We start from the raw sequence: 13,388 nt of genomic DNA, 5'->3' as shown, positions 1-13,388 counted from the left end.
TGCAAGTTGTTAAACATTTCTTTGTCTACCCTAAGGTAATTAAGAGAAATGAGTCAACATTTGTGAGAGCCAGCACAGATTAAGCACTTAATAAATGTTCGTTAAGTGAGATAGCTTCTCCCAGCATTGCCTAAACAGAAACTCAACCTGTTGTAAAGAAAAAAAATTGTAATGGAAAGGTTCACTCCCCAACTTTTCTTTTCACATTTAAAATTTTCTGTATTAGGCTTCCTGAAAGGAAGGCACATCTGTACTCTACTAGGAGATATACTTACACAGGATTTTTTTAAAAAATTTTACTGTTGAGATCTACCACTGAATTATTTTGTAGTCCTGTTTTCAATCACTTCATCTATAAAAGGAGTTTGACCTACTCTCCATCTCATTGATTGGAAAAGATTTACAAAATGAATGCCTACCTTTAAAGGCATTCTAGCCTTTATCAGTATGATCCAGAGAGGGAAATTAAAAGATTAAAATTTGTGTTAAGCAGTAAGAAGTGAGAAAAAAGTTGTCAATATGTGACGAGCTTATGAATAATTGAGTCTGTGTGCTTCTCCTCTCGTTATAAATTGTTTTCTGAGACTTGATGGGAAATTGGCTCAGAAACCCAAAAATATTCTTTAAAACTTGAAAGATGTATTGCTTTGTGTTTTACTTGTACATGTAAAACAGGCTCATTTTATGAAGTTTATAGAATCGGAAAGGCATGAAGAGATTATTTTTTCTATAATCTCTCTTTTCTTTGTTCTACAGAATAAACTTCAAGAAAATCACTGAAAATTTGCTGTTTTCTTCAACACACATAGTAGCTAACAAAGAAGGGTTTACAGGATTTTGAGTAAATATGAAACAGGCCACTTCCTTTATTTAGTTGCCACATACCACCGGCCAATTACTAAGCCCCTGCACCCACCCCAAGCCACAGCATGTTTATTTTGTGCAAATTGCAGGTGTTCTTCTCAGAGTTTTACAAATATTGACTCATTCAATCTTCCAAACAACCTGCGAAATAGATACGGGACTCTAAAGTTATCTTTATGGGGCTTTAAGTTTACACATATAAAAACTAAGGTGAAGAGAAGTGAAGTAACTTTCACAAGATCACGGGATGTTGAGCCTGGGACTCAAACTCAGAGAAAGTGGCTTTTAGCCATTATGCTATGATAAAGATGCTCTGTGATACATGGTTAAGAATTTCTAGATAGGAATGATCAAAAAAAAAAAAAAAAGCTGTTTTGTTCAGGCACCTGAGTGGCTCAGTCGGTTAAGCATCAGACTGTTGATTTCGGCTCAGGTCATGATCTCAGGGTGGTGAGATCAAGCCCCGTGTCAGGCTCTGTGCAGTACATGGAGCCAGCGTAAGATTCTTTCTCCCTCTGCCTCTGCCTCTTCCCCTCCCCCTGCCCCAAGCACTCACTCTTTCTAAAAATAAATAATAATAATAATAAATAAATAAATATAATGAATGTTTTTAAAAATTAAAAAACAGTTTGTTATTCCCATAACTGAATAGTTCAATTTTACTTTTTCTAAAATGCAACACAGCAAAATGTTCATACGGCTGCACAGCTTTGTTTCACTCTACAGCATAACTCTCCCGTTCTAACTTGTTCATAGGGCTTGTTACATTTTCTTAAATTGTCCAGTTCTGAGAAACGAGGCACTTGACCACGCAGAAATCTGGCAAACCTCCCGTTAACTAGGGGATGAAGGTTAATGGTGTAATGTGGTGTTCAGCAGATATCATGTGCCTCCTGATATAATGTGATGGAAGGGGCACTTCAGCTCTTTGGTATTTTCCCCAAAAGTTCATAACTCTAGTCTAACCATGAAAAAACACCCTTCAAAACCTAAATTGAGGAATATGAAATCATTGACAAGAACTCTTCAAAAATGTCAAGGTCACGAAAAATAAGGAAAGACTCAGAAACGGTCATAGTTTAGAGGAAAGTAAGAGAGGCGACGACAAACTGCAGTATGGTATCCTGAGTTGGCTCTGGACCAGAAAGAGGACAGTGAATGGAAAATCTGGTGAAGTCCAGGAGAGGGTGGAGTTTTCATTAATAAGAATGTGCCAGTGTGGGTTTCTTTGCTTTGGCAAGGGTACCCTGTTAAGGTAAAGTGTTTGCAAAAGGGGAAACTGAGTGAAGAGTACAGGAAACTATTACTTTTACAAATTTTGTTGATTTAAAATTACTTCAAAATAAAAAGGCCATTTTTTAAAAAGTTGCTCTTTCTAAATCCATTTAGAATATCACCCAAATGAAATCCACGGATGTCCATGCTTTACCGGTAGCTTCCTAGGGGAAAAAAAAATGAATTTGTGTTGAGTTCATATTTGCTCAGATATGAAAATCTGAAATATCCGCCGCTCCGGTGTGGACACTTCGTCATGTTTTATAGGCTTAAAGAGTTTGACGTCAGCACTAATCACGCTGTACAAATCTCTCGATTTCACGTAATTAAAGAAAAACAGAAAGCGTTTGCTGTCATGATCTCCAGACCCAACCCCAAACTGACGTAAATGAGGGTGTTCAGGGAGATCAGAACTCCAAGTTATCCACAGAAGCGGCCAAAAAATGGGAGTGAGTGAAGCACGTCAAGAAGCAGTTAACACTCGCAGATTGTGTAGAATTTAACTTCCAGAAATGACTTCACTTGTTTTTGGAAATGAAGTAAAAAGGAAAGGCTTCTTGTTGTTATTTTTTCTTTTATGTGCCACTTAAATCCATGAAATCTTTCTCAACCAAAATGCAGACATGTTTATAAGCGCAGGGCTCTGTAGCCTACTACGGTAAACGAGCCCATTCTCTTGTTGGAACACATGCCTCTCCAAGCCAATTACTTCTGCAAGAGTTAAACACCAAGTGTTTTTGTTTTTTTTTTTAAGATTGTATTTATTTATTTGAGAGAAAGAGAGAGAGCCTGAGAGGCGAGAGGGTCAGAGGGATACTCCATCCTGGGACTCCGGGATCATGACCTGAGCCAAAGGCAGTCACCCAACCAACTGAGCCACCCAGGTGCCCCTAAACACCAAGTTTGTATACACATTTTTGAAGCCAGTACAAGCAATGACTCTTAAGGAAATGGAAAAGCCTTTAAAAGGGATGCTTTGGTGGTTAAATTCCATTTGCTCCCTGTAATTATTATAAATCTTTTAGAATTGACAATTAATAAAATCCAGGATGTTCACACCCTCCAGGCTCACTGCTTTGCCCTGGTCATGGCTGCGGCAACCAAGGGCAAGCAGGGGTGAACTTACACATCCTCACCCCGGCCGCACCAGGTGACTTCCTGCCCCAAAGCTTCTCCGTCACTGCCATGGAAAATCTCTTTCCAATAAGGAAGAGGAGGCAATGATAACTATTTCCTCCTCTGTCATGTTTTAGGCAGATATTCTGCATGACTTCTCACAGGATCCCCAGGAGGACTAAACCCCAGATGTCTACACTCTCTTTCACTCTTCCCAGTTCTCCAGTCTCAACCTTGGGAACATTTCCTCAAATCAATCTGCCTGTATGGCACGCTGGTGACTCAGGTTCTGCTTTTGGGGGGGCACGGAGGCTGAGACACTGCTCCATCTTGAGAACTACCCGTGCTGACTGGCGAGCAGGAACGGGCAGAGTAGTTCTGCTCCACTCCTAGCTTGCTCCAAAGGATCACTTCTGATGTAATTACTCCGGCTCTGAGAGAAGAGTGAAGATGTCTGAACATGACATGAAATTTCTGGATTCATCCGCCCTACAGGCTAAAGGCATTAGAGTGTACCAGGAATAGGTCAGCCTCTCTATCGGGTCTCCTCAGAAACTGCATGTTGGGCTCCCCTTTCTCTTTTTCCTGGTAACACACCCTAGCTTCCCCCCCCCCCCATCCCGCCTCAGTCCATGAAGTTCAGGGAGATGAACTATTTCTTAGTTCACCGTCCAGCCCTGCTGGTTGATTCACAGACGTACAAGTGACCTAAGCCTGTTCAAATGAGAAACAGTCCTGGGGCGCCTGGGTGGCTCGGTCGTTAAGCATCTGCCTTTGGCCCAGGGTGTGATCCCAGAGTCCTGGGATCGAGTCCCACATCAGGCTTCTCCGCTGGGCGCCTGGTTCCTCCTCTCCCACTCCCCCTGCTTGTGTTCCCACTCTCACTGGCTGCCTCTCTCTCTGTCGAATAAATAAATAAAATCTTTTAAAAAAAACGAGAAACAGTCCCTAGAATTTTTGTTGAAACAATTGAAAAAGAAATTCTTAATTTTTCCTAGGGCTGCTAAACTGGTAAAAGGGGATCCGGAGATGGGCCAGTGCTTGGGGAGGGTCTGCCTGAGAATGAAGCTGCCCCAGAGGGAAGCACATGAAATGGGAAAAAATTACAAAGGACATTGTTTGGGCACCCATGTCCTCCAGGTGGCTCTGATTTATTCATGGATGCTATGTCAGCCAACAAATTCTCCATCCCTCCTTCCCTCCCTCCCTCCCTTCCTTCCTTCTTTCCTTTCTCCCTCATTCCCTCCCTCCCTGCCTCCCTCCCTCTCTTCCTTCTTATTTCCTTCTTACTTCAGTTCTTTCTTTCTTTCTTTCTTTCTTTCATTCATTCATTCATTCATGCCATTTAAATTAGGTATCTGTTTCTTGCCAATGAATAGTCTGGCTCAACACCGTTCATCTTCCACATTTCTGCTGGAGATAACTTGCCAACACAAATAGCTCTATTTACTCTAGTTCTAACCCACTTATTCATTTTTCCTTCAACGTTTATCTACTACTTACAAGCTAAGAAATAAATAAGGCTACACAGAGGGAAAAGACATTTTCTGTCACTACCAAACTCACAATCTATAGGAGTAAGAAAAAAAATATATGGAATTGTCTGGAGGTCCATGATACTTAACAATGCATGGAGTTTTTTTTATTTTATTAATTTAAGATTTTATTTATTTATTTTGCGAGAGAGAAGGGAGAGCAGGAGGAGGGGCAGAGGGAGAGGGAGACAGAGAATCTCAAGCAGACTCTGCACCAAGTGCGGAGCCTGAGGCAGGGCTCGACCTCTCAACCGACTGAGCCAGCCAGGTGCCCCAATGCACAGATCTTTATAGACACTTAGAGGAGGGGAGCATCTGCTTCCCTTTCTTGGAAGGGTGGGAGCTATCAGAGAAAATATTCTGGAGGAAGGTGACATCTAAGGTGAGTGGGTAGGGAACCCAGTCCAGAAAAGGAGGACCAAATAAGCAAAGGCATGGAAGCTGAAAGCAGTGTGGTATGACACGACTACAAAAATAAGCAGTTTAGTTTGTAAGTTGGAGCTTACCCTCGAAACAGGGAGTGCAGAGAGATAGAACAGCCAGATAGGCATGGCCTGGCCTCCATGGCTCAGGAGCCATTTCAAATGCCACTTCCTTCAGAAAGTTCACAACAAGAGTTGGCCCTTAGCTACAGATCGTGTTGTTGGGAACCACTGGTTTACACACTCCCACTCTGAAAAGAAGCTATCATATCTCATTTCTCTTTGCATACCCATCGCCAGTATGAGTGTCCTCCATACAGAGCATTCAACAAGTGTTTGTTGAGATAATGCATGAATAAATGGTTCCAGGCCACTGTTGTATGTAACCAATGTGTCCTGAGGTCAGGAAGGAAATCATCCTTGAAGGATTGGCAACAGCCCAGATTTCCTTTCGTTTCCCTATTTTGGCCACTCAGCATCTGAGTGAAACCTGTGGGGACATAGGTAAACGCAGATAAGCCAGAATTTGAATTACAGTTAAAGAGTTGAGGAAGAGTATTGTATCTGAGGCAGCCAGAGAAATGAGTCTGAACCAAAGTCTTTAGAAAGTTCTGAGGCCATGGCCAACACGTCCGAAGAACACAAGTACAAGCTACAAATATATTCAAAGCCAGAGCACCCAAACAACATCAGGAATTAAGCAAAGGAAGTCCAGGTTGACTGCCACAAATGGAACTGGAGTAGTATGTTTGACCTTTATGGACCATCTGCCTCATGGTATGTGGGCAGGTCCATCTAATTAAAGGTACAAGATCTGGGCAGGAAGGGAATGGATAATAGCTATTTACCCCATATATTTTTTGGTTCATCTATGTGTGTAAGGCACGGTGATAGCTATAGTAGAAAATACGAAATTGGATAAAGTTCAGTTTCTAACATAAATTTATTTAGCATGTCTGCTTTCTTCTGCAATGGAAGATCATTTCATTTTCTGTTGTTGGCATGATCGTCTGATGATATAATCAGTCCACAAATTCTTAAAATCATTCAGTTAACACTGAGGACCATTTGATATGTTAGTTTGTGTCAGGCTTTTTTTTTTTTTTTAAGATTTATTGGGTTTTAAAATGATTATAAATTGCTTTTTATCTCCATTTTCTTAAAATTGTTTCCTGAACTTTCTACTCACTAAATCAGTGGCAACATGATCATATAGTGTAACAGCAAGAAATACAGGATTGCCAAAATTGCAAAAGAATAAGGAAATGAGAAAACTTTTCTTAGAAATACTCACATAAGAAAGCTGTTTTGGAGATGACCACATCCTTATGACCTGATCATATTATGGGAACCGAATTTAGGAAGTCAAAGATGAATGTATAAACCGCAAAAGAAAATGCATAGCATAAAGATACAGATTTCAACTAGGAAATGTTGATCATCATAAAAACTAGATATTGAGCATGCTGTCCACAGTATTTTCCAATACTCATTATCTCCCAATTTTTTGGCCAGAAATGTTTTGTTTATATTTTTGCCTTCTAGACTCTGTCCATATACTCAGGTAATCTTGGAAGCAGAGGATTCTGAATGATACTTCTGTCAAAGTGGTGGCTCTGAGCTAGTTTATTGATTGACATTTATGAAGTAGTTGAGGACATTAAGGAAATATGAGATCCAAATAGATATGGTGGCAATTACAGCAGAAGTGGAGAAAGGATGGCTTGGTTGTTTGTACTTTGCATATGTGTATGTTGCATATCGAATGTGAGTATCTGCAGTCAAATCATGTTTAATGAGTACGTATTATAACATGTACGTGTGATGGAAGGGTGTGGATGGACAGATGAGGGGAACTCTTAGCAGATTCCCTAATAGTTATAGAAGTGACTCTAACTAAAAAGTCATACAAATCATCGATAGAGTAAATGGTGTGAATGTGTTATAACGTCTGTGAATAATTTGGTGAAATCTCTGAGCCTAACAAAGTCAGGTGTGGGAAAACAGAGTTTTTAATGCGCAACCCACTTTCTGTTGACAAGGTGCTTTGTCCAGCCCCCAACTGCACCATTGCATTATGGTACTAACTGGGTTACTACTTCCCCTCATGTACTTAATAAATATCAACCAACATTTATTTAGCACCCACTCCGTTAGACATTTTTGTGGAAGTGGGAATGGAGAGAAGAGACAAGACCCTTATTCCCTGATCTAAAGGAAGAAACAGATAAATAATCACAGTGCAGTCTAATCATTGTCCTGTTGAAGATAGATATACACTGCTTTATTCCCTTTTTCCCCAATTGATCTTGTCTTCATCCCTAGGATTATTGCAAAAATAATTCACCAATTCTCCAACACAGCTGAGAAGTAAGAGCTGACTGCTCCAACTCTGCCTGATGACTGCTCCGCCTTCAAGATTTCCTACCTCTCATCACAGCACTGCCTAATAATAGCATAATTCCCATGGGTCTGCCTTAGCAAAGACATAAATATTTCACAAGGTTACATCCAAAGTTTATTTCTTGTCCCTGTTTTCTTTGCTAGATAAACAGTTATGCCAGGCTTCCACTCACCAGGTCTCCTGAATATTTTATAGATACGCTGGGTGATAAACATTGTGGTTTTGTTATTCGATTTTCTTTCAGTTGCTACCATGAATGGAAAATACAACTTGTATCTGTGGCGTTAAGCTTCTTTCTTAACCACAGTAGCCCCCCCTTAACCACCGAGGATATGTCCTAAGACCTTCAGTAGATGCCTGAAATGGCAGATAGTACTGAACCGTATATATACTATGCTTTTGCTTACACATACATAGCTGTGACGAAGTTTAACTTTTAGATTAGGCACAGTAAGAGATTAACAACAACAAAATAGAATAATTGTAATAATATACTGTAATAGAAGTTATCAGAATGTAGTCTTTCTCTCAAAATACCGTATTATACTCATCCTACTTCTTGGGATGATGTGAGAGGATAAAAAGGCTACATAATGAGATGAAGTAGGTGAATGGCGTACACATTGTGACGTAGCATCAGGCTACTATGAGCCTTCTCATGCTAAGTCAGAAGTAGGACCACCTGCTTTCAGTTTTCAGACCATGGTTGATGGCAGGCAGTTGCAACCAAGGAACACAAAGCTACAGAAAGGGGTGACTACTATAGTTATCTGCACTCGAGCTTGGAGCTGTGGTTCTGTGCAGGGAAAGTTCTGGCTTGTCAGCTGTGTTCTGAATGCTCACTTGTTAGCTCAAGGATGTGGTTGGCCATTATTGTCAGGAAATGACATGTGCTTTTACGGGGCAAAACTCCCAAAGAAAGAGAAGAAAAGTGACTTTCAGTCATTACTTTCCAATTCTGAGTCGGACCCATGCTGGGTCCTGTTCTAAGTGAGATTTGCCCTGTTCCAGCAAGCTGTGAGGTGGATTTTACTGCCCTGGTTTTTCAGATGAGGAAACTAGGAAACTCAGGTCACACAGAGCGAAAAAACTCTGTAACCCAAGATTGCCTTATCCAAAAGCCATGGGCCAGCTACTCCAGGGATAAGGAGAAGAACTGTAAGTGCAGAAGAAATAGCTATAAAACCACCAAGTGAATGTACTGACTATGTTTACTTTTTCCAAGCACCCCTAGAAAGCAATGGTTTCTGCCGTTGATTCAGTTTACATTAGGGCCCAGACAGGATGTGCGTGGAGGAAATTGAATGGCGGTGAGTATAAAACGTAAGTGGGAGTCCCCGGCTGAAAAAACCGGAGAATCTCAACAGTGCAGACAAGTCCCTGTTTGGTGTTACATCTTCCCCTCAAAAGTTGGCTCTTCATGGGATTCCCAAAGACTCCAACCCCAAGTCAGGCCTGCGGATTGAGATTGAAAACAGACCACAGGCAAGGAGACTTAACTATCCAGCTGGTTCTGAGCATCCTGTCCCTATCGACTCTCCGAGTTTCCTGAGAAGCACTAAATAGAGTGTGACCTCCAACAGGAAATGTTAAAACTTGAATCTTTAATCGAAGAGCTACAGCCATGTTTTAAAACTATAAGTTATGATCTATTAATGGGTTATGAAATACTTCACAGGCTTGTGGCCACTCTTTTTCTTCTAAAAAGTGGAAATGTAGGATAGCGTAGAAAATAAAATATCAAAGCACACTGAACAAAACAAGTGTAAGTTTGTATTGTGAAACTGTCCTGGGGCGTGCATAAATACATGAACACACACGCTGTGACTACATACATAACCTATAAATGTCCACGTGAATGTTCGATCGCCTGAGTTTGACATTCTTTCTCTGCCCAAGGAAAAACTTATTTTATTATCCCAGGACTTGGTTTCGTACCTGTAAAATTGGGATGGGAATGCTCCCTAACAATGAAGTAATTACTGTTTCCTTTAATTTCCTGTAATTACAGTGATCATTTATTGAAAATTAGCAGTTCACCTTACAACCAATATCCAATAACTAATATTTTGAAAAAACAGAGTATTTTTGAGAGGCAAAATTACAGTCGTTTAAAATTTTTCCTTATACTTTCCACTGTGTTTTCAATGTTATTCATAAGCATGCGTTCCTTGCCTTTTATAATAAGAAAACACTTGAATGTATCTTTTAAGCCCACCAAACCCTCAATGATCTATGCAGTAAAGAGGAAACTGTTTTTACCACAAAGGCCTTCCAAGGGGAAAAAAAGCAATACTTAGAAAAATGCAGAATGACTTCCAATACCCTTCGGTGGTTTGGTTTTGTTGATAAGGCCCATGACTGTGCAGTAAGTGCCTAGGTTGTGGACATTTTCTTCAGGAAAAAAAAATGTAAGTACATTCAAACTTTATCACTCCATAAATGTTCCAAGAGTAGGAAGCTGCAGCAAGTTGCTGTCTGATTTGGGCTTTCCCCTGGCAGGAAATCTTTCTCCCAATGCCATTGCTGATAAAGGCGGCCTCTTCAAAGTCTTCTCTGGCAATTTTGAAGGAAGGGTTTGCAAAGCACCAGTATGGGTCTTTTTGAAAAATGCGTTTGGGCGGTTTGAGTCACGCCTAGATTATGGACTCTAACTAAGTAGGTTGCTTGAGGAGGGCCATAAAAGGAAAATAAGCAAAGAAAAAAACAATCTTACCACCCACACTCCACTTCCAATGTTTTCTCTCCCAAAGTTCATACGATTTAAGGAACTTTTATTTTTATTGCACCAATATTTTGCTACTTTCCACCAAGAGTCACTCTGTTAAATGTCTTAGTTGGCCCTCCGGACTGGCTGGGCCGGGGTACTGACAGCAATATTGAGAGCAGCAGTAATGATTATGGTTGCTAATTCTTTTTTTTTTTTTTTTAAGATTTTATTTATTTATTTGACAGAGAGAGACAGCCAGCGAGAGAGGGAACACAAGCAGGGGGAGTGGGAGAGGAAGAAGCAGGCTCCCAGCGGAGGAGCCTGATGTGGGGCTTGATCCCAGAACGCCGGGACCATGCCCTGAGCCGAAGGCAGACGCTTAATGACTGAGCCACCCAGGCGCCCCTATGGTTGCTAATTCTTAAGCACAGCCTTTGCAGGAGGCCGGCTAAGCGTTTTGCCTGCATCCTCTACTTAAGTCCTCAGGGTCACCGATGGAGTAGATGCTCTTACTACTCTCACTTCACCGATGAGAAGGCTCAGGCACAGAGGGAAAGTAGGTGTGGCCCGGCAGTGGGCGCCATGCTAAGGATTTTGGACCTTGAAGGTTTTAGGCAAGGAAGTATTTGTATTTTGGGAAGATAATTCAGGTGACCTTCATATGGCAGACTGACGGTGAAAAACATCAAATGGATGAAAAGTAGTTGGAAGACCATTGTTTGCTCCCCATAGACACTTCAGCTCTGCAGCATGATAAACTGCCCTCCAGTCATGCTGAGGAGTTCATGGTCTTACATCTTCCTACTCATTTTTCATCTTGCGGCTGTTCCATTCTTCCCTTTGCCCCCCCCCCCCATTCCTACTCCACCTCCAAGGGCTGTCCATTGGACAGTTCCTCTCTGAAGAATGAGCGAACAGGCCAATGGCCTGTGTGAAAGGGAGCATACAGGGAGTTGGGGTCAGACGCATCTGCTCGGCCTCTACCCAGCTGTGGGTTTGGGAGGTTCCTGAACCTTTCCGAGACTTACCTCAACTCTGCAATGGGAATAATATGACCCATCATGCAAAGTGGGTGTGGAAATTTGGATAATACATTGGTACTTCAAAAGCCTCTATAAATAGCGCTTATTTAAATAGTTTGTCATCTCAGAGGCCCCCTGCTGCCCCCAAGGAGAATGAACTATTCCAGTCTCCATTTTCCCTCAGCCGGGCAATCCCACCTCTACATATGGCGGCATTAGGCTGAAATGACCTGAAATCATGAGCAAGGCTCTGTAGTGTGCTCCTACCTCAACCAGATTCTACATCCTTGCCCACAATGGGAGGCTGAATAGTGCCACCCTTTCCCGGAAATTCCATCCCCTAAGCCCTGGAACGTGTGAAAATGTTACCTTACATGGCAAGACAAAAAAAAAAAAAAAAAGAAGAAGAAGGACTTTCCAGATGTGTTAAGGATCTTGAGAAGATTGTCCCGGACTATCCAAGGGGCCCAACAGCCTCACAAAGGGTCTTTTTTTTTTTTTAGAGACAGGCAGGGTATAAGAAGTAGAAGTGTCAGAGGAGAGAGAGGAAATGTGACAACAGAAACAGAGATTGGAGTGATGTAGTTTGGAGATGGAGGAAGGAACCACCAGCCCAGGACAGCAGATGGCCTCTAGAAGCTAAGAAAGATAAGGGACAGATTCTCCCCTAGAGCCCGCAGAAGAAATGAAGCTCTGAGGACACCCTGAGTTTAGCCCGTAAGCCCCATTCTGGACTTGTGACTTCCAGCCCGAAAGATAACAAATCTGTGTTGTTGAAGCCATGGCGTTCATGGTACTTTGTTACAGGAGCAATAGGTAACTAACGTGCCTGTCTTGCCGCACCCTCCTTTCTCCCCAAAATATAGTAGTGTCTTCCTGAATCATGAATGAAAGTACAACCTTGAGCCTCTCCTACTTTCCACAGCTGTTTAACATACAGTCTTGATTTCTCCAATGTTAAGGGATTCATGAAATGGCTGTGGACTGCAAATAAAGTGTTACTGAACGTGAGACTACCAAGGGAAAGAAAAAATCCATTCAAAACATTTGCAGGCTTAGAGTAACACTCATGGTATATAAATGGAATGTAATAAGAGCCACTTCTGTAGGTTTGCCAAATGTGGGATTCACTAAAGGGAGTAATGTGTGTATAAGAACCGTTTTCTAACATTTCATCTTCGTGAAATGTCAAAGTTATCAAAGCACCAATAAAGAGTAAAATATTTGAATTGTGATTCTCTGGAAAGTATACACATATTTCTCTTAAGTAGTGGAGAATCTTAGCTTCATTTTTATTAATTTTTCTAATACTAGGGTAGAGTATAAATCTTAAGGGGATAAAAGCAGAATCTGATTGATTGATTTTAAAAAGCCAGTAACTTTTTTTTTACCAAACGTTTTTTAAATTTAAATTCAATTAGCCATCATAGGATACATTATTAGTTTCAGATGTAGTGTTAAACAACTTCTCAGCTGCGTATGACACCCGGTGCTCATCACATCACGTGCCCTCCTTAATGCCCATCCTGTTACCTCATCCCACCACCCACTCCTTCCAGCAACCCTCAGTTGGTTTCCCGGAGTCAAGAGTCTCTCATGGTTTGTCTCCCTCTCTGATTTCTTCCCATTCAGTTTTCCTTCCCTTCCCCTATGATCCTCTGCTCTGTTTCTTATACTCCACATGAGTGAAACCATATGATAATTGTCTTTCTCTGACTTAAAAAGCCAATAACGTTTAAGTGTGATTAATATTTACTGGCAAAGCTAATTATAACATTAATATGTAAATAAATGAAGTAGGGCCCTTACGGAAATATGCAAATGTGTATCCATGAAGGCATAACACCCAGTGAAGGCGGTCTTTATTAAGCCAAACTTTGCTTCAAATATATTTTTGCTTAAAATTCTGGAGATTTTTAAAAAATGAAACTGTGATATGTGGACGCTATTTCTTTGCTCTATTAAGAAATAGTTTGACTAAACCACAAGTCGATTTATTTTATTTATTTAGAATTTGAAGAATAATAAAAACACCAGAAG

Source organism: Ursus arctos, unplaced genomic scaffold (assembly GCF_023065955.2).
Source record: "Ursus arctos isolate Adak ecotype North America unplaced genomic scaffold, UrsArc2.0 scaffold_9, whole genome shotgun sequence".
NCBI lineage: Eukaryota > Metazoa > Chordata > Mammalia > Carnivora > Ursidae > Ursus > Ursus arctos.
Note: the sequence above shows the minus strand (reverse complement) of the source record.